The 19,123-nt window shown below is 46.2% G+C and overlaps 1 long non-coding RNA gene across 1 annotated transcript in view; it reads right to left on the bottom strand.

The window, feature by feature from the left end:
- LOC144819645 (uncharacterized) overlaps positions 1-19,123 on the bottom strand; it is a 134,139-nt gene that overhangs the window by 70,366 nt on the left and 44,650 nt on the right. The window lies entirely within an intron of this gene.

The following is a 19,123-nucleotide window of genomic DNA, read 5'->3' on the forward strand; positions in this document are numbered from 1 at the left end:
GCGATCTTATGTTCCCCTAATTCTCCCATAAATACTTTGGCTTCAAGAGGACTAAAATCGGGTATGGTCTCATGGAGTGCTAAAAATGGAGAGAAGGCATGGCGAATTGAAGGTATTTGTAAAATTGCAATTGGGGCATCGCATATTCTTGCTGTAATTCCTGAAAGGACTTCAGTGTCTGGCCATGAAGGACATCCCCACAGTAGAAATTCCTATTGTCTCCCAATCTGAGAAGCCAAGAAGGCCAGCCAGCTGTGGCATGTGGCCATTATGCCAAAGAGGAGCCTCTTTTGTTATTCTGCCCCACCACCCCAGCTGCCGGAGTGTGCGCCTCCAGAGCCGAAAGACCGTGGCAGTCACCGGAGGCAACGCCCCAGGGTCAGACCAGCATACAGGACTGAATGTAAAGATGTGGTACCCATCAGCCACCGCTTGACCACATAGGTGGTGTCCGACCTATTGCCGCACCACAAATCATTTTAAATGAGTAGGTGCGATGCCGCATAGTATGCCTGAATATCCGGTGTTGCCAACCCACCGCAATAGGTTGCCTGAAAACATGTGCTCAAAACAAACCCGAGCAGAGCCGCCCCCCAAAGTAAATGCCAGAGAGTAGCATTTAGTTGCGTAAACCAATTAGGTGCTTTCAAGTATGGGTGGTTTTGAAGTTGATACAATAAACGGGGTATGGAGACCATCTTCAAAATGGCAGCTCTACCAAATAAAGAGAGCGGTAGATGCGACCATGTTCGAGTCTGCTCCTTGATGTGCATCAACAGTTGAGCTACGTTTCTTTCCCATTACAGGGGCTGTGAGGCAACCAGAAAGACCCAGAGGTACTTAAAGCCATTCTTGCACCACCGTAACCTCCTCGGACCATGAGCCCAGAGGGCCTACATTGCATATAGGCCATAAGTAGGATTTACGGGCGTTCATATATAGCCCAGATGTTACACTAAAGATCTGCATGATCCTGAGGAGTCTGGGTCTCGAACAGTCCGGTCGTATAAGAAAAAATAACACGTCATCAGCATATCATGCTATGCGATCTGACATTGTCCCCGGCCGCTCAAATACCCGAAACTGAGCATCCATCCGCACCCACGCCGCAAGCGACTCTATAGCAAGTGCGAATAGATATGGAGAGAGGGGGCAGCCCTGAGGGGTGCCTCATCCAATAGAGAAAGTTTGAGAAATGGTGTCAGCCACACGCCGTGATATCCGTATATAAGAGTTCAATGTATCTCAGGAGACGGGGACCGATATTAAAATGACTAAGTAGCGCTAGGAGATAAGCCCAACTCAAAGAGTCAAAAGCCCTATCTATGTCTGCCAACAGCAGAGCAGCAGGTACACCCAGACGATCCACTGATGCGATGGTGTTGTGGGCACGTCGGATATTATGCTGCGTGGTGCGGCCCGGCATTAAGCCAGCCTGGTCCGAGTGAACCAGATCCGCAGTGTGTGGAACTTTGCGGTGAGATATGATCTTGGCAAGGAGTTTTGCCTCCACATTGAAGAGAGATATCAGATGATAGGACGAGTGGAGTTCAGTGAGTCGGCCCGGCTTCGGAAATATCACTAGCTCTACAAGTCGTCAATCCACTGGAAGAGACCGGTCGTCAAGCGCAGCCTGAAGTGCGTTGAGATAGGGAGCAGTGAGTAGGGATTGATATTTCTTATAATATTCGCATGGAAAACCATTTGGCCAGGAGCCTTGCCCGAGTGCATCCCAGACTGTGCCTCCTGTACTTCCTCAGCTGTTATCGGGGAATCACGTGCATCCCTTGTCAGGTTCGTGAGGGCACGTGGGGGCAAATCATCAATGAATTGCTGGACTAACTGTGGGGTGATAGTCACGTAAGGGGCGTACAGCACTTTATAATAATTCGCTAAACTTGTGGCTATCTGAAAAGGGTCTGTGAGAACACTCCCATAGGGATCGCGCAGGCACGATATGGAGATAGGGCGGAGTGCCCTTTGACACAAGAGGTGTGGCAAGGCGCTCGTCTTGTTGCCCCACTGGTATATTCTACTTCGGGTAGCCAACCAGGCAACGTGAGCCTCATCCATCAGTTCCCTGGCGTAAACCTGCTGGGTATAAAGTAGTTGTCTATGCAAATTGTGCCCATTTGCCTCTCAGGCCCACGAGCTCTGCAGCCATTATCTGGGCCTTCAGGAGTATCAGCTTTTCCCGATGTAATTTACACTGCGCTGTGCAGTAGGCACAGCGTAGGCTTCATCGCCTCCCACACAACCGCAGGCAATCCAACCGACCCAATATTGGGCAGGAACTATTCTGTAAGGGTGGTGTGTATATGTGACCTATATTTATCATACAGTAGGAGCCACAGTGAGAGGCTCCAGCGGAAGAGTGTCGACGCTCAGTATCCAGTCGCAGATCCAGCTGTAGTGGAGAGGGATCTGAAAGGCACCGGGGCAGTATTTTGGCCGCTACTAATCTATGTATGTGCACTGCTGATAGAAAAATGTGATCTATGCAGGAAAAGGATCCGTGTACGCTGGAGAAATAGGTGTAGCCCTGTTCAGTGGGGTGAAGTAGTCTCCAAGAATCCACCCAATCCAAACCCTGCATCATGAACCCAAGTTTGGCCTCACGGGGCTCGACTGGATTACCTGTACGATGCCACCCTTCAATAGATGGGCATATTGTGTCATTCCAGACGCCCCCAAACAGAGTCAGGCCCTGGGGGATTCCCCACCCACAACCGTCTCAAGCGTTCCATAAGGTTCCATGTGAGGGGCGGAGGGGCGTATACACTTCCCAAAATGAGCAGCCTGCCATAAATCGAGCCTGAAACAACCACATAGTAACCCTGGGGATCGGTCCATGTTTTCTCATGTACGAAGGGGACTCTGCAGTGGATCAGTATTGCTGGCCGTGCAAGCCCCTAGTGAATCCGGAGTGGGAGACCTGTACAAAACCAAATCTTGCTAAGCATAGAAGTCTATTGCCAAGCAGGTGCGTCTCTTGCAAAAGTAAAATGTGCCATAACGTTTAGCCTGGCGCAAAACAGCCCCTATCGTAACCTTATATAGTAACCCTCGGACATTCCAACTTACCACTCAAAGACGTCTCTCCACCAACCTAGACATATTGGAAATCAGGGCAGACATCAATGAATATATGCAGGGGACGACATTTGATACTCATAGGCTTAGCTACAGCTACAGACTGAACATATGTATGACACTGAGAAACAAAAAACAAGAACATTCCCCAACATCACCCCCTCCCCAACCCCAATACCTCAAAAAAGTAGAAGCATCTGTCGCAGCATGAGAGGTCCCTGGGCCCCAAAGGGGGTCTGGCGCAGCTCCCAGCCAATGAATCCCTCAATTGACACCCCTAGATACAGCAATGCTTCAAGGTCCAGGGAGAGCATTAAGAGGTGCTGCCCATATTAATATGCCATCAACTATAGAATCTAGGTCACTCACGCAATGAGCGACAGAGTAGAGTAGCTTTCATGTGACAGTCCATATGGATCATACTTGTGGTTTATTCCGAAATTTGGAGCGTTTCTTTCATCAGGACTGCCGGCGTTGCTCACCAGGGGCCTGGATTGGTCCCCGGCTTGGCCCCCCAGATGAGAAGTCTCAGTCCAGTATGGGCGGGGTATGCGGTTGAAGTTTAATATTTTCGTCTGTCCACGCGAAGACCTCCTCAGGGGAGTCAAAGAAGTATGTCCGCTCTTTGTATGATATTCGGAACCTGACCGGGAACAGCAGGGAATATTGAATCTTAAGATGTCGCAATTTGGCCTTCGCCTCGGTGAAAGAATGCCGGCGCTGCTGGACCAGTCTAATGTAGTCTGGGAATATCATGATCTTTTGCGAGGAGAACTGCAGGGAATCCTTAAGACTAGCTTGCGGTAGGATGATATCCCTGTCTTTAAAGTTTAGGAATCTTGCAATCAAGGGTCTCGGTCTTGCGCCCGGCAGTGGCTTCTGCAGCAGGGATCGATGAGGGCATTCAATAACAAAGCAGGGAGACATGAGACCTGGGGGAAGCCAGCCTGCCAGCCATTTGGCCAGAACGTTGCCTACATCACTGCCATTGCACCCTTTAGGAAACCACACTAAGCAAAGGTTATGGTGGCGGGCGCGCCCCTCCTCGTCTTCCACCCGCATTGCCAATCCTTTGGCATTGGATTCCAAGGTAGAGACCTTCTTCTGGAGTGTCGTGACCGAGTCCTCCACCGTCGATATCCGAGACTCGGTCTCAGTGATGCGCTGCACTGTGTTTCGAAGGTCCTGCCTGAGGGGCATTACATCAGATCCTACTGCTCCAATCTTGTTCTCCAGAATGTCCCGTGATTGTGTGATGGGGGCCAATATGGTGCCGTTATCTGGCATGGCTGACTGTGGGCCACCTGGAGCAGGGGCATTCTCAGTTCCGCCTGTACACTTATCTATGGTTCTCTGCCGGGTCGGAGTTTTTATCTCTAAACTGTATTGTAGTTCCTATATTCCCAATAGGGTCTGCACATATCCTATAGATGTGACGTAGGACTGAGGTCTACTAGGTCTCTATCGAATATACTAGACTTAATTGTGAGTGCCAGCTAGCTCAGAGGTCACTAGAAACTTTCTCGAATAAACAAGAAGGGATTAGTTTCTGACAACCGCATAAACATGACAACTTTGTTTCCCAAGAATAAGAAATGTATCTCTAGAGTCGCGGAAACAATAGATAGTTATTTTACTCAGTCAATCATGCATGCTTCGTTTCACCAGAGGTGCAGAGAAATAGAGAGACAGGCGTTTTCAATAAAAGGATTTATTGAACAGTCTTCTTTCTCATGCAGAGGAAATGAACTGCTACAATCGTAATACTGGTTGCAAAGTACAATGCGTACAGTACAGAGTATTATAAAATAATACTGTAAAAGCATGATATGGTTTCTAAGCCATAAAATACATAGAATACATACATTGATAAATATAGACTAAAAGTACTCAACTGGTGCTTCTAAAATACGCCTACCCCGGTGTACCTAACCTCGGTCTAGTACAAGGGAAGAAGTAAGTGAGGTGTAGCTTAGTTTCAGTATTCTTTTGCCAAGAATCTTATCCAAGAATTCTCTAAGGGTCTAATCAGCTCCGTACCTTGGTTTAGAATGAAGGATGTCTGGTATCTCTCTCTCAAGACTTGATTTCCCAACAACCCGCAAGGGTAGGTTGGAAACAATGGAGCTGGATTTCTTGGCAAGAGAAAAGACAGCGTCTCTCTCAGTGCGTCTGCTGGAGGGTTGGCTTCCTTCTGCACTTGCTGTAGCAGGGCGTCGGGCAAGTAGATAGTCGAACTGCTCCAAACCACTGTGTGTTTGCCTGGGCAAGTGTGGGCATATTTATACCTTGAAGGTGCCTAGTTTGACGTAAGGTTGGACATAATAACGTCATCAAGGACTCAGTCCTTTGAAAGTTCTTGGATAAATCAATATTCAAGCAAGGGGAAGTCCCTGACTGCTAAAGGCGGGTTTTTCCAAGAAATCGTTGTGGATTTTCGGAACTAGTTGAAGTAGCTATGCCATATTTGGACTGCATGGGCTAAGCCTAAATATGGTTATGATTTCTATGCCTATATAAGGATAGGGTGATTTATACTTATATATGGGCATGAATCGGGAAAATTACACTAAGATCCTAAATTCATATACAACAAAACATGTTGCAGAAAATGATCTATGCTGCAGGCAACCCCAACTAGACAGTCACTGGATGGATAGTCCGAATAAATCACCAGAGAGAGATCGGGGGGACGGACAGGACCCGTCAAGTCACAGCACACCAACCCCACAAGCAGGGAGGAACCATTGAGGTAGGGGCCCAGTACCAGACGATGAGCCCATGTGCAAACTATCCCCCCCTGGGGACGCCAGAGCACATCCACTGGTGCCCAGGGCTCAAATGAGGCTGACCACACAGAAGGCCCGACCTAGGCGCGGGATCCCAGCAACACGGGCACAGCAGCACACAGCAGTGTCTTCGGCTCACCTCAAAGCCGGTCCCCCAAGATGGTATCTGCAGCGATCCCAGCACCGGGGCTCAGCATCACTCACAGCAGGTTAAGTGTGCCCTGCAACGATCTCTGGTCCATTTTATTGGTCAACCTCAGGGCGGCAATGCATCAGCCACTTCACCACCCAAGGTCACTTGAGGTGGATGCCGGCGCGCTGCGCCCCAAATTGACCGCCGAGTCAGACCCGGTCCCCTTCACGTGCTCACCGCGCATCTCCAACGGCAGCAGTGCAGCAGCGCAGCAGGCTCGCCCCACAAGGGCACACCGCCACCACACAAGCCCGCCTCAGGCATTGCTCGGCCTCACCCGCTTTGCAGCAGCTACCCGCAGTCGGCCAGCAGAATAGTCACCCACCTCGGTAGGGCAATTAGCACTCCGGGGTGAGGCGAGGATGTACCATGGCCCGATGCGGCTTCAGAAATATTTGTATTTAATATTAATTGCTTTTTAAATTTGATTATGAATTATGTAATTTTTAAGTGTTCTCTTATATTTTGTATTTAACATTGAAATGTTAATTGTTACTTTAAATTTATTATTATTAATAATAAGTTATATTTGGTAGCAGGTTGTTGGACTTGTCGCAGTATATGTTGGGAATTTAATCGAGCTATAAATAATTTAAAAGTATTGTTAGTTATTTTTTACTTGTTAATTAAAAATGTCATTGTTTTATAATTATGTAGTTTAATACTGATTTATTTAAATTACATTTTAGTTGCTGGTTGCTAAGGTTGTAGGGGAAGAGGGTAGGAAGTTAAATAAAGTTACATGTATCTTAATTTAGTGCTATTTTCAGCCTAAATGATATTGGAATGAATTATGTAATTTTCTTAAATTATTATTTATTGTGTAATCGTACTGTTTTATTTCATTTTATATGTTTTTGTTTTATAAGTTTATTAAACTGTGGTATTTGTGAGCAGGTTAGGTAGAAAGTAAATATATCATATTTTTTTATTAATTGATATGTATACTTAATTTACTAATTGGTCATTAATTTTTTTATAAATTCATATTTATAATTTGTTTGATTTAATGGCATCTGTGAAATTTAGTTTGTGCAATGATATTTGTGTTTGATGTATTAATTGAAACTAAACAATTATTTCACAATTTTGCTATTTTTTTGGGTAGTTACAGAAGTTGATATTATTATATGTCATTTTAATTTTCCCTTTCTTTTTTAAATATATATTAAAATATTGTGATTTTTATTTAAAAAAAAAATATTTTTTTCATACCATCTAATAGTGTTATATTGGGGGGAGGAGCCTAGCTCGCGGCCGTAATGGTCGCCCTTTAGCTCGGCTCCCGCAGCCCTCCGTCCTGATTGCCTATCCTGTCTTCTATCCTGTCCGGGGACGACACATTTTTGGGGCATTGGAAACATAACGGCTTGTTTGTACTTACCATCCGACCCCGGGGTCTCGGTGTGCAGTGGCTCCGGAGTTGTGGCCTCTGAGAGATCGGGGCCTCTGCGAGACTTGGACCGGGACCTGGCCGGTGGGATCCGACGGCTCTCGGCCCCGGCCGAGAGTGAGAACCAGTGTTGGGAGCCGATGTGCGAAGATCCCGGCGATCCTGACCCGGGCCTGCCCTGGTGGCCGCGCGGCCGACGTGGGTGAGAGGCCCGGGGACCTGAGTCTGTGAAGGGGTCTCTCCCCGCCGCTGCTTTGTCCGGCGGCCCTGGTCCTCGGGGCCCGGACTCCGCTTGATTGGGGCACCGGTGCTGGTGCTGGCGGAGACCCGTCTTGGGCGGACATCCTTTTGGCATCGAGGCCGCCCTTGCTGGGACCCCCGGAGCTTGTAAAGTCCTACATTTGAGAACTGTTCTTTCCGGGGGTCGTGGTGAGCGGCGATTGGGCTGATTCACGAAATGGCGGCCGACCCTCTGAAGCGAGAATCACCCTGTGGCGGCGGGCCCGTGTTGCCTATTGGTGTGGGGAGCGGATCTGGTGGGCGTGAGCCGACGGTCAGAGATATCCTGGAAGCCCTGAGATCCCTGCACGCTTCCCTGGCCCTGGGTGTCTCGGTGGGTACGCCACGATCTGCCGCCATTTTGGGCGGCCATTTCTTCTTGTCGCCCTCTTGTTTCGAAGACTTCATTGCCTCGCCCCCCTCGATTGACTTGAGTGTCGCCGCCACTGATCGGAGATCGTGTAGTGTGTCGGTGACTTTGGGGCGCCCTGCTTTTCAAGGTTCGGACCCCGGGGACTTGGATGCTGTACTGCGACCCTGTTCGACATTGTTGCCTGAAACTATTGGTGGACTGCCTCCTGTGCCTGCTTCGATGACTTTGCCTGTGTCTATAATTGGGGCCACCTCGCCCGCTCCAGTGGCGCAACTTGACTCCTGTTTTTCATTGCTCGTGCTGCGATATTTGATGCATCGATATTTTCTGTTTGGACTATTGCTCCCTTGTGGATCTATCTACCCCCCACGTAACTATGCTAGTCACCATTCCACTCGATTATATGCTGATTTCGTATTTAGTATGTGGTTTTACATTGCCATGTGGTGGGTGGGGTTTGTCGCTCGAAAGGGTTGGGGGTGAAATGTACGACTTCCGTTTGATTCCCGGTATACGATTTAGTAGCATAATTGTTTTTAATCGTAGAAAGGTGGGAGGTCCCCTTCACCTAATGTTTTGTGGCGCGTGATGGGGTGTCGTCCTGGTCTGTTTTTGACTGTGCTTGTCTGGTTGGGCGGAGGGCTGCGGCCGCCCGTTCGGATTATGGTTATTCTGCTCCTCCCTCCCTTCTTTTCTCTGCTTTTGTTGCCCTTTTTGTCTCTTTCTTCTTTCTTACTTCTCGCTATATTTCGGGTTCTGGTTTAGGGCGACAGGCACGCTGTTTGAAGGGTGGGCCATAGCCTTCTACAGGGGTGCAGGGTGGGACGGGTGGGTTGGGTTCTATTTTTTGTTTGTCTTCTGGTTCTATGGCCCTTTTGTATCTCTTTTTCGTGAGGCCGCGTCTGTCCCGACCTCCTATGGTGTGTTTCGGGTGGGGGGTGTGGCGTCGTTAATCCTCCTGCTATGTTTCGGCTGTCTTTCTCCCCAATCGCCATACCCCCACTTGGGCCGCTACTCCTTTTGTCTCCTGTCTTCCCGCCACGGGGGGCCTGTGTCGGCGTGTCTTCTTCCTTTCGTTTTTCATATTTTCTTATTTTCTTTTTATTGTTTTATTTTGTCTTCCCTCCATTTTCCTTTCCCTTCCTCTTCCCCTTCCCCACTTCGTCCCCCCCCCCCCCCTTTTTTTTTTTTTTTCCTTCCTGTGTCCCAGAGGTTACTATGACGGGCTGGTTTTGATGCATTGTTTTTCCGATCCCTCTGTTCTGGCTTGGTAGTGTCTTGGGTGGCGGGCATGTTACGAGGATAATGCTCAGGGGCTGATTGTGTCTCACGTATCCTGATTTTCTTGAATGCGTTGTATTATCCCCCCGATATTTTGCCCCAATGCCCCCTTATTAATGTTGAGGTTGGTTTGGGATATCGGATGCCTCCGTATTGAACGTGAGCCTGTCATATGTCTTCTCCCCATATTATAAAATTAAGCCTTATTTACTCCTGTGTTTTAGCCCTTTGGTTACTGTATCTCTTCTCCCCTTCTGCGATTCTACGGCCTCTGCTTTGTATTGATTGATTATGTAATATTTGCCTGGTGACTCCTGATTATTTTGCACATTGCGGCCGGCCGGCTTGGTTGTAGGCCTCGACTTGTCTCTCCTTTTGATGTCAATAAAGGTTTTAAAAAAAAAATAAAAAAAAAATAAAATAGTGTTATATTAAGTGTTCAATTTTGTTTACTATGTTAATAGGACTCGTATTCATAAATGTAGTTCTTTTGAAGTCAAACACTTTCCTTATTGTTGCTTAGGCTGGAGTGGGAATAGTAAATCCAATCCCTCCAAAGTCCAACTGTTGCTTAGGTTGGAGTAGGACTAGTAAATCTAACTCCTCCGAAGACTAACACATTCCCTATTATTGCTTAAACTGAAATGAAAATAGTAAATGTACCTCTCCCAGTCCAGCACTTTCCGTACTATTGATTAGACTGGAGTAAGAATAGTAAATCTAACCCCTCTGAGGTCCAACACTTTCCCTATTGTTGTTTATTTTGGAGTGGGAATAGTAAATCTAATTCCTCCGAAATCCAACGCTTTCTCTACTGTTGTTCAGATCAGAGTGGGGTTAGTAAATGTAAACTCCTCCAAAGTTCAGTATTTTCCCTACTGTTGCCTAATTTGCATTAGGAATAGTTTATCGAATGTTCCTGGAGTCCAACACTTTTCCTTTTAATAGTGAAATGGAATTTACATTATTAGTTTTTTTATATTTAATTTTTTTATGTTTATATTATTTTTAATAAATGTATTTTTTGGTCTTTAATATTTTTCTGATTCATATATTGGTGAAATAATTAATATATGTTATTGAATTGGTTATATTTTTCATGTCGTTTTTATTTGTGCATGTATTTTGTATATTATATATAGATGAATACATGTGTGTGCATATATATATATATATTCACTGAAAAAACCATAGGTTATAGACCATATATAGTTAGGAATTAGCATTTAAAAAACCTTATTTTACTCACACAAAACCATTGAAATTCCATATATAGTTAGTTGCACTAACTATATATCGCGCACCCGCAATCCACTGCTGATCATGTCACATATTACATCATTCATGACATGGTCAGTGACATCACTGATGACATCACTGATGACATCTCAAATGACATCACTGATGACATCACTGATGACAACATCCAGTGACTGTATGTTTCTGTAAAGTTAAAATATGTCTTACATATTGAAGAATGAGTGGATGTATAAGTGTCTGGATGAAGGATTTAGTAGGTGCGTGACTGACTGTATGAGTGAGTGATTAAATGTGTCTCACTGAATGCATGGGTTAGTGACTAAACTGTCTTAATTTGTGCATCATTATGTCTGTTGTTCTGTAAACTGCTGCATGTGTTGATCATTAGCTATACGAGAGGCTATATGTGTTATTAATTGGTTGCCCAAGTATTTCTATGGGAGATTGAGTTTGTGTGGGGGTGGCTGGAAGGTGTGTGACTCTATGCATAGATGTGTGAGCAGTTTATTCACTAGGTGTATGAGTTCAAGAGTGCATGTGGAAACAGCTACATGGGCAGTTGACTGTGTGCATGAGTGTATTGATGAGTGAATGGATATCTCAATGCTACATGTCATAGTAAGTACATATGTAAAACACAGTACATGTGAGAGTTGGCATATATAAATAACTGTGCATGAGAGCCACTGAATGAGTGAGTGGTTGTATCGATCATTGTGAACTTGTATCAGGGATTGTATAAGAGAGTAAATATGTGTTAGTATATGTTTCAATAAGTAAGGTGTGTTTAACTGTATAGTTGAAGAAATGGAGGTGAGATTGTTTCTTTGCATGACTGACTGGGTGTGTGAGTAACTCCATGGATGAGTGGCAGTGTGTGAGTGTCTGTATACACTGAGTGTATCTAAGGTTATATTAGAGTCTGAAGAGGTTTATCGTATTAGCACAAGAATGATGTCAAATGAGATGTCATCAGTGATGTCATCAGTGATGTCATTTGAGATGTCATCAGTGATGTCATCAGTGATGTCACTGACCATGTCATGAATGATGTAATATGTGACATGATCAGCAGTGGATTGCGGGTGCGCGATATATAGTTAGTGCAACTAACTATATATGGAATTTCAATGGTTTTGTGTGAGTAAAATAAGGTTTTTTAAATGCTAATTCCTAACTATATATGGTCTATAACCTATGGTTTTTTCAGTGAATTTTCAAGGTTTTGTAAATGCTAATTCCTAACTATATATGGTCTATAACCTATGGTTTTTTCAGTGAATTTCAATGGTTTTTTAATAGCAAATATCATAAGCTGTCGAATGTCAAGTACGTGGTAAGTGAAAACATTTTCGTGTTTATGCACACTGATCTGCTTTGAATGGTGCCCCCCCCTCATTTCTATTAGGAGTACTCTCTCTTTGCAGATAGTGAAAGGTAGTTAACGCAGGCGTTTGCCCCCGTTGTAATCCGTCGTGCCTGCTTCTCTCTCCATTTGATTGATTGTTATCCAAGTATTTACTGTTTTAGAATTAGTTCTCTTTGGTTCATTCTCTATTTACAAACAAACACAGAGTCGCAATACTCTGTTTAGTCTTTGCAGATAACGAAAAATCGTGTAAAAAAAAGAAAAGGAATCGAGCAAAATCAGTAGGCCACTAATGGGATCTCTTTTTGACCTCGCTAAAATAGAAACATTAGGAACAACCCCTCATGACAAATACAAAACTAGTGAGATGAACTGAACTCCACACAATGATGGCTGCAAAACAGCTCGGCTCCGCCACCCACCCCGCCCAAAATAACGATAAAGAACGGCTGCCATGATTGGTTGCGGAATGACCACGACGGAGCTACGAAATGGTGCTGCTCTCATGCTAACCCCAGCTTCAGTCTGAAACATCCAGAAACACTGTAGACTACCAATTCGATCAGTTCCGGTAGCGCCCCAATGTAACCCGGTAGAGAAGAACTAGCCCTCCCCTCTTTGACTGATGGTTCTTGTTGCCTGTCCCTTCTGTTGCCATTTAACAGAACTATTTAGCCTGCTGAAAGGGGTTGTGTTCCGACCGCTGGTTGGTGGAGACATTTTGACTATATTCTGTACCTGCGTTGTCGCGTAATGCGTCATATGACGCGCCGCGTTAGCGCATCCGGAAGTCATCCGGGGCGCGCAGCGCGTAACGTAAGCATAACAAGTCATGTGACTTGTTAATAAAACTTTTCATTGGTTCATTTTACTTTTCTTATTGTAATGATGAAAGGCTTGGTCATATGACCTAAAAATTACGCTTTTCATTACTTCCGAACATTATTTTTTCTTAAATATATGTTATAATGTTCCAGGCTAATGTACTTTCCCGGAAATTTTACAACTGTCCTGCAAGTAAAATATATTCTTTTTTCGAGAAAAAGAGCGTTTCTTCGTCCCATGACGGAGCCGTTGAGCAAAAGAGGGTCGACCTGCTGTCTTAGTCGCCGATACGCCTGAATATGAGATTCTTATCGATCACTTTATGTTGCAGGAATAGAAAACACAACAGCCCTTGACCATTTATCTTTACTGCGTTCCTTCGTATTATACCTTTTACCCTTCATGTAATTGGTCTGCTTTATTTCACTTGCCTTTTAATGATTCTAAAACAGTCACTATTATTAAAAACTTTACCAATGTATATACTACTACCATGTTTTCTTTTAAAAACCTTTATTGTGAAAATGTCATTATACAAATACGAGCCTATAACCACGTGGGCCTGCCACAGAGCAAACTGTAATCGTATATGATGAATAGACATTTACACTGTAGAGGAACGTAACGGGCGGGCCATTAGGTTGCAAGAACTAAGGTGTCTAACAGTTACGGAATCGGTGGACGTACATTTTATAATTAAAATACGACAGAGCCAGTTACAATAAAATTATCTAGATATACATTTGCGGGCAAGTACCATGGGTGACGTTAATTCGAACTTTCAACAGTACAGTAATCAATAACACATCAGAACTTAATATCAATAGGGATGTCGAAATAGTCAATCAATTCTCGTCCCCGCCCGCCATGTGCTTCAAAACTGCATACGTATCTCGTGATTTCAAGGTTCTGCAACCAGTACACAACAAGGAGTTACGAGTCCCATTTATTCCGGCGCCATTTTGGGCGAGGACGGGCAGGTCCAGGATATAGTCAAAATGTCTCTACCAACCATCGACTATGATGATGTTCATATGCTGTATTTATTAGAGTAACACTCATCTGTCCACATGAAATTAATTTGCCACAATCTAAACATGTCATTTTAATCTTTCCAAAGTTCTTCTAAATATTTGGGACCGTTTCCCTTGCCTCTGAAGCTCTCAGTGCCACTTCTTTGATGAATGTACTAGCAGGTCAGGGGTTCTCCTCCAAATCTCTCTTTTATGCAGCACTATAATTAATTGGTGCCACCTCTCCATATGACGATGCATGGTATAGTTACCACAACTATATTTTTTTTCGGTTCCTCTGGAGAGTTCATCGTGGCAGATGAAGCGTGTAACGTACCGGGCATTTACCTTTTTTTGCATGTACAGGAAAGGAAAAAAAATTGAGCGTCCGAGTTCTAAGGTGTCCCAGGGCCATTTTAGTGGACCAGGCCCAAATCCAAAGAACAGGCCGCCATTTTGAGAGTCCTCTTGCAGCCGCCTGTCGCTGTAGCATCAAGAGCAGCCGAAACTCAGCTGAATGGCAACTGAAACGGTAAAGGGGCGCCCCACTACAGCAGACGAGCCTCCACCTAGGAAGGCCCATTCACGCCGGCTCCCCCCCCCTTCGGGCACCCCACGCCGTTATTCGGAGCAGTATTGTAGGATGGCCACACCAGTGCGGCAACTTGCTAGACATCACCTCGGTGGTAACCGAATCTCAACGCCTTGTGGTGTCTTCTATTCAAAAAACATTGTTATGCTGCCTTCGACCTATTCGCCGCAAGTGCGCACACAACTCAACTGCATAGCTTGCTAGACACCACCTCGGTGCCATCCGGATCTTGGAATGTCAGCACCTTTTGGTGTCTTCTCTTCAGAAAATATTGTTGCGCTGCCTTTGGCCCCATTCGCACATCAGTCCGCTACTGACGCCATCTCACAGGCTAATGGGGCGCCCCACGCCGACTTTCAGCATTGTAGAATGACCACACCAGTACAGCAACTTGCTAGACATCACCTCGGTGCCATCCGGATCTCGGCGCCCCACTGCAGATGAAGTGCCTCTCAACTATGAAACCACCACGGTGACATCCGGATCTTGGCGCGTTGTGCTGCCTTCGGCCTATTCGCACATCGGTCCGCTACTGACGCCATCTCACAGGCTAATGGGGCGACCCACGCCGAGTTTCAGCATTGTAGGATGACCACACCAGTACAGCAACTTGCTAGACATCACCTCGGTGCCATCCGAATCTTGGCATCTCAACGCCTAGTGGTATCTTCCATACAAAAAATATTGTTACGCTGCCTTTGGCCCCATTCGCACATCAGTCCGCAACTTAGACATCACCTCGGTGCCATCCGGATCTTGGCATCTCAGCGCCTTGTGGTGTCAGTCAGAAAATATTGTTGCGCTGCCTTTGGCCCCATTCGCACATCGGTCCGCTACTGACGCCATCTCACAGGCCAACGGGGCGCCCCACGCCGACTTTCAACATTGTAGGATGGCCACAGAAGTGCGACAACTTACTAGACACCACCTCGGTGCCATCCGGATCTTGGCGCGTTGTGCTGCCTTCGGCCTATTCGCACATCGGTCCGCTACTGACGCCATCTCACAGGCCAACGGGGCGCCCCACGCCGACTTTCAGCATTGTTGGATGGCCACACCAGTGCGGTAACTTACTAGACACCACCTCGGTGCCATCCGGATCTTGGCGCGTTGTGCTGCCTTCGGCCTATTCGCACATCGGTCCGCTACTGACGCAAACTCACAGGCCAACGGGGCACCCCACGCCGACTTTCAGCATTGTAGGATGGCCACACCAGTGCTGCAACTTGCTGGACACCACCTCGGTGCCATCCGGATCTTGGCGCGTTGTATTGCCTTCGGCCTATTCGCACATCGGTCCGCTACTGACGCCGCCTCACGTGCCAACGTATTTTCTACGCATTTTATACCCTATGCCGCATAACAGGTCATGTGACTTGTTTATAAAACTTTTCATTGGTTCATTTTACTTTTGGTTTCCTAATGATGGAAGGCTTGATCATATGACCTAAAAACAACACTTTTCATTGGATGAAAACTTTTTTTTTTTCCCAAACGATGAAAGCCCCACCTTGTTTCTGGATGTTTCAGACTAAACTGGCGTCAGCATGAGAGCACCACCATCTCGTAGCTCCGTCGTGGTCATTCCGCGAGCAATCATGGCAGCCGCTCCCCACCAGAAGCCTGCAGGAGTCGGGGCCCCCAAAACTTTTGATGAATTCTCAAGGCGGAGGGGACGCTTTCGAGAATGGGGTCCAAGACCTAGCAGACAAGCGTCCGATTTCCAAGGTGTCCCAGGGCCATTTCAGTGGACCAGGCCCAAAAAGGAAAGAGCCTGCCGCCATTTTGAGAGTCCTGTGACAGCCGCCTATCGCTGCACCGCAAGAGTGGGCGCAACTCAGCTGAATTGCGGCTTTTGACACAGTGGACCAAAAACGGACGGAATGGCAACTGAAACGGTAAAGGGGCGCCCCACTACAACAGATGACACTCCACCTGGAGAGGCCCGTTCACGCCGCCTCCCCCGGGGCGCCCCACGCCGTTATTCGGAGCAGCATTGTAGGATACCAAAACCAGTGCGGCAACTTACTGGACATCACCTTGGTGCCATCGTTCTGCTGCCTTGGAACTATTCGCACAACAGTTTGCTACTGATGACCCACCCCCCGCGACGCCCCACGCCGTTATTTGCTGGGTGGCAACTTACTAGACATCACTTTCGTGTCATCTAGATTTCGGCGCGTTCTGCTGCCTTGGAACTATTCGCACAACAGTTTGCTACTGATGACCCACCCCCCGCGACGCCCCACGCCGGAAATCTGGACGTTGTGCTGCGTTGGGACTATTCGCACAGCCGACCGCTACTTCGTTGTTTTTCCCTAAAAATGTTTATATGTTATTACTATTTTTGTTTTCTTGTATATATTTATAAATTATTAAAGTTTTATAATCTTACTACTTTGTCGGAGTGCTATATATTTTTAATGTGACACATAATTGTAAAAACTTTGATGTACAAAGAGTCATCCCTGGAATCTTCCGCTTCACGCTCGGTCCCCTCCCCAATCACAATACAGGATGGTTTTCAGATAATAGCAACGCTTCTGCTGTGACGGATCTCATCGAGTGTGGGCCTTGATCTACTATAACTCCTTTGAAGAGGGGTGATTCTTTACAGCTGTGGCCATAAACTACATCTGCAGGGCTAGCTGATAGCCTAGGACCGGCCTGGACAATCGGACACAGAGGAAAAGAAGTGTCAGAGGGTGCGGTAGTGAATAGGGCGAAAGGGAGGTGTCGGGCGGGCACAGGGTGTGATTCTCAGGGAAGAGCAGCGCAGATGGGGGGAGGTTTATTACCCATGCATAAGACAGAGAGCGGGGGTGACCACTGCCTGGGTGAGATGCTTGCGAGGGTGGGGAGCCATGCTAAGGATCGACAGCGTGCACAGAGTGGGTCTGGTCAAGGCATCTAAAATGGCTGCCGTGCACGACAAAAGTGTGGCATTTGAAAAAAGACAAGATGGCGCAGACAATGTTTTTCAACACTTCCTGATTTCCTTCGAATCGAACGTTAACAGACGTTGGGGCATATTACCAAAGTTAAGCGATATTTATCCCTAACGATGCATTGCAAAGATTTTTTTACCGTCAGAAATTATCGCAGATAAACCTTGCTATTATCAAGGTTTATCGCAAATACGATAAAAAACGACCGCAATGCATTAATATCGCTGAAAACTCAGCGATATTCATGCATTACCGAGCTAATGCTCTTAGCCATGTTATCCACCTCCCATTGGATAACATGGCTAAGAACTGCTCAGGGCAGCTGTTACTTTTTGGAGATATTCGCGCTTATCTCGAATATTTCCAAAAGTTGATAATAGGAGATAGCGATGTTAGCGACTGTTTCCAGTCGCTAACATCTTGGCATGCCCACTTTGCATGTCATTAGTGATAAATATCACTCACATGCAAAGTGGGGCCCAAGATGGTCGCTATCTCCTACTAGCCGTCGCTAACTGGTGTTAGCAACAGCTAGGTAATACAGATATAATTTTATCTCCGCGAAGCGGAGCGCTGTTACAGATATATATCTTGTTTTTGAACGTTAATTTCTCAAAATGCACTGAAGCACATATATTGAGACCTAGCAAAGGCACATCGGGCTACCAGTCCCTACAATTTTGCCAAGTTTCGTGCAAATCCATTCAGCCGTTCGATTATTATTATTATTTTTTTTTTTTGCCCCGCGGGGCCCTTTTAAAACCTCCACATCAAACCTAGGGGGTCAGCGAGGATCTACTATGCCCCCTTATGGTCATTTGCCCCTTCGCTTTGGCCTCCTCTTGTCTCTCGATCCTACCGAGAGACAAGATGGCGGCCGCTACGTACTGTTTGGAATGTTTACAGACACCGGAGAGCCAATCAGCTTCGCTTCGCAAAGCTCCGTAACGCGAAAAGTACGCGAAGCGGTGCGCTGTTACAGATATATATCTTTTTTTGAACGTTAATTTCTCAAAATCCACTGAAGCACATATATTGAGACCTAGCAAAGGCACATCGGGCTACCAGTCCCTACAATTTTGCCAAGTTTCGTGCAAATCCATTCAGCCGTTCGATTATTATTATTTTTTTTTTTTTTTGCCCCGCGGGGCCCTTTTAAAACCTCCACATCAAACCTAGGGGGTCAGCGAGGATCTACTATTCCCCCTTATGGTCATTTGCCCCTTCGCTTTGGCCTCCTCTTGTCTCTCGATCCTACCGAGAGACAAGATGGCGGCCGCTACGGACTGTTTGGAATGTTGACAGACGCCGGAGAACCAATCAGCTTCGCTTCACAAAGCTCCGTTGCGCGAAAAGTACGCGTCCTGGAGCGCTGCCCGGTCCGCTGTTACAGATATATATCTTTTTTTAAACGTTAATTTCTCAAAATCCACTGTAGCACATATATTGAGACCTACAAAAGGCACATCGGGCTACCAGTCCCTACAATTTTGCCAAGTTTCGTGCAAATCCATTCAGCCGTTCGGGCTAAAAGTGAGGCCAACCGCCCTATGGAAAACTCAATGTTAAAAACACGTTTTGGGACCCCCCTTTTTTCTCGACCCCCCCTGGACGAACCCCCCCCCCAATTTTCAGGGGCTGCTCAGAAACAAAATGTGCCATTTTCCTGAAAATTTCAGCCAATTCCGTCCACAAACGCCAAAGTTATTAGACAT

The sequence above is a fragment of the Lissotriton helveticus genome, chromosome 2_1 (assembly GCF_964261635.1).
Source record: "Lissotriton helveticus chromosome 2_1, aLisHel1.1, whole genome shotgun sequence".
Lineage (NCBI taxonomy): Eukaryota > Metazoa > Chordata > Amphibia > Caudata > Salamandridae > Lissotriton > Lissotriton helveticus.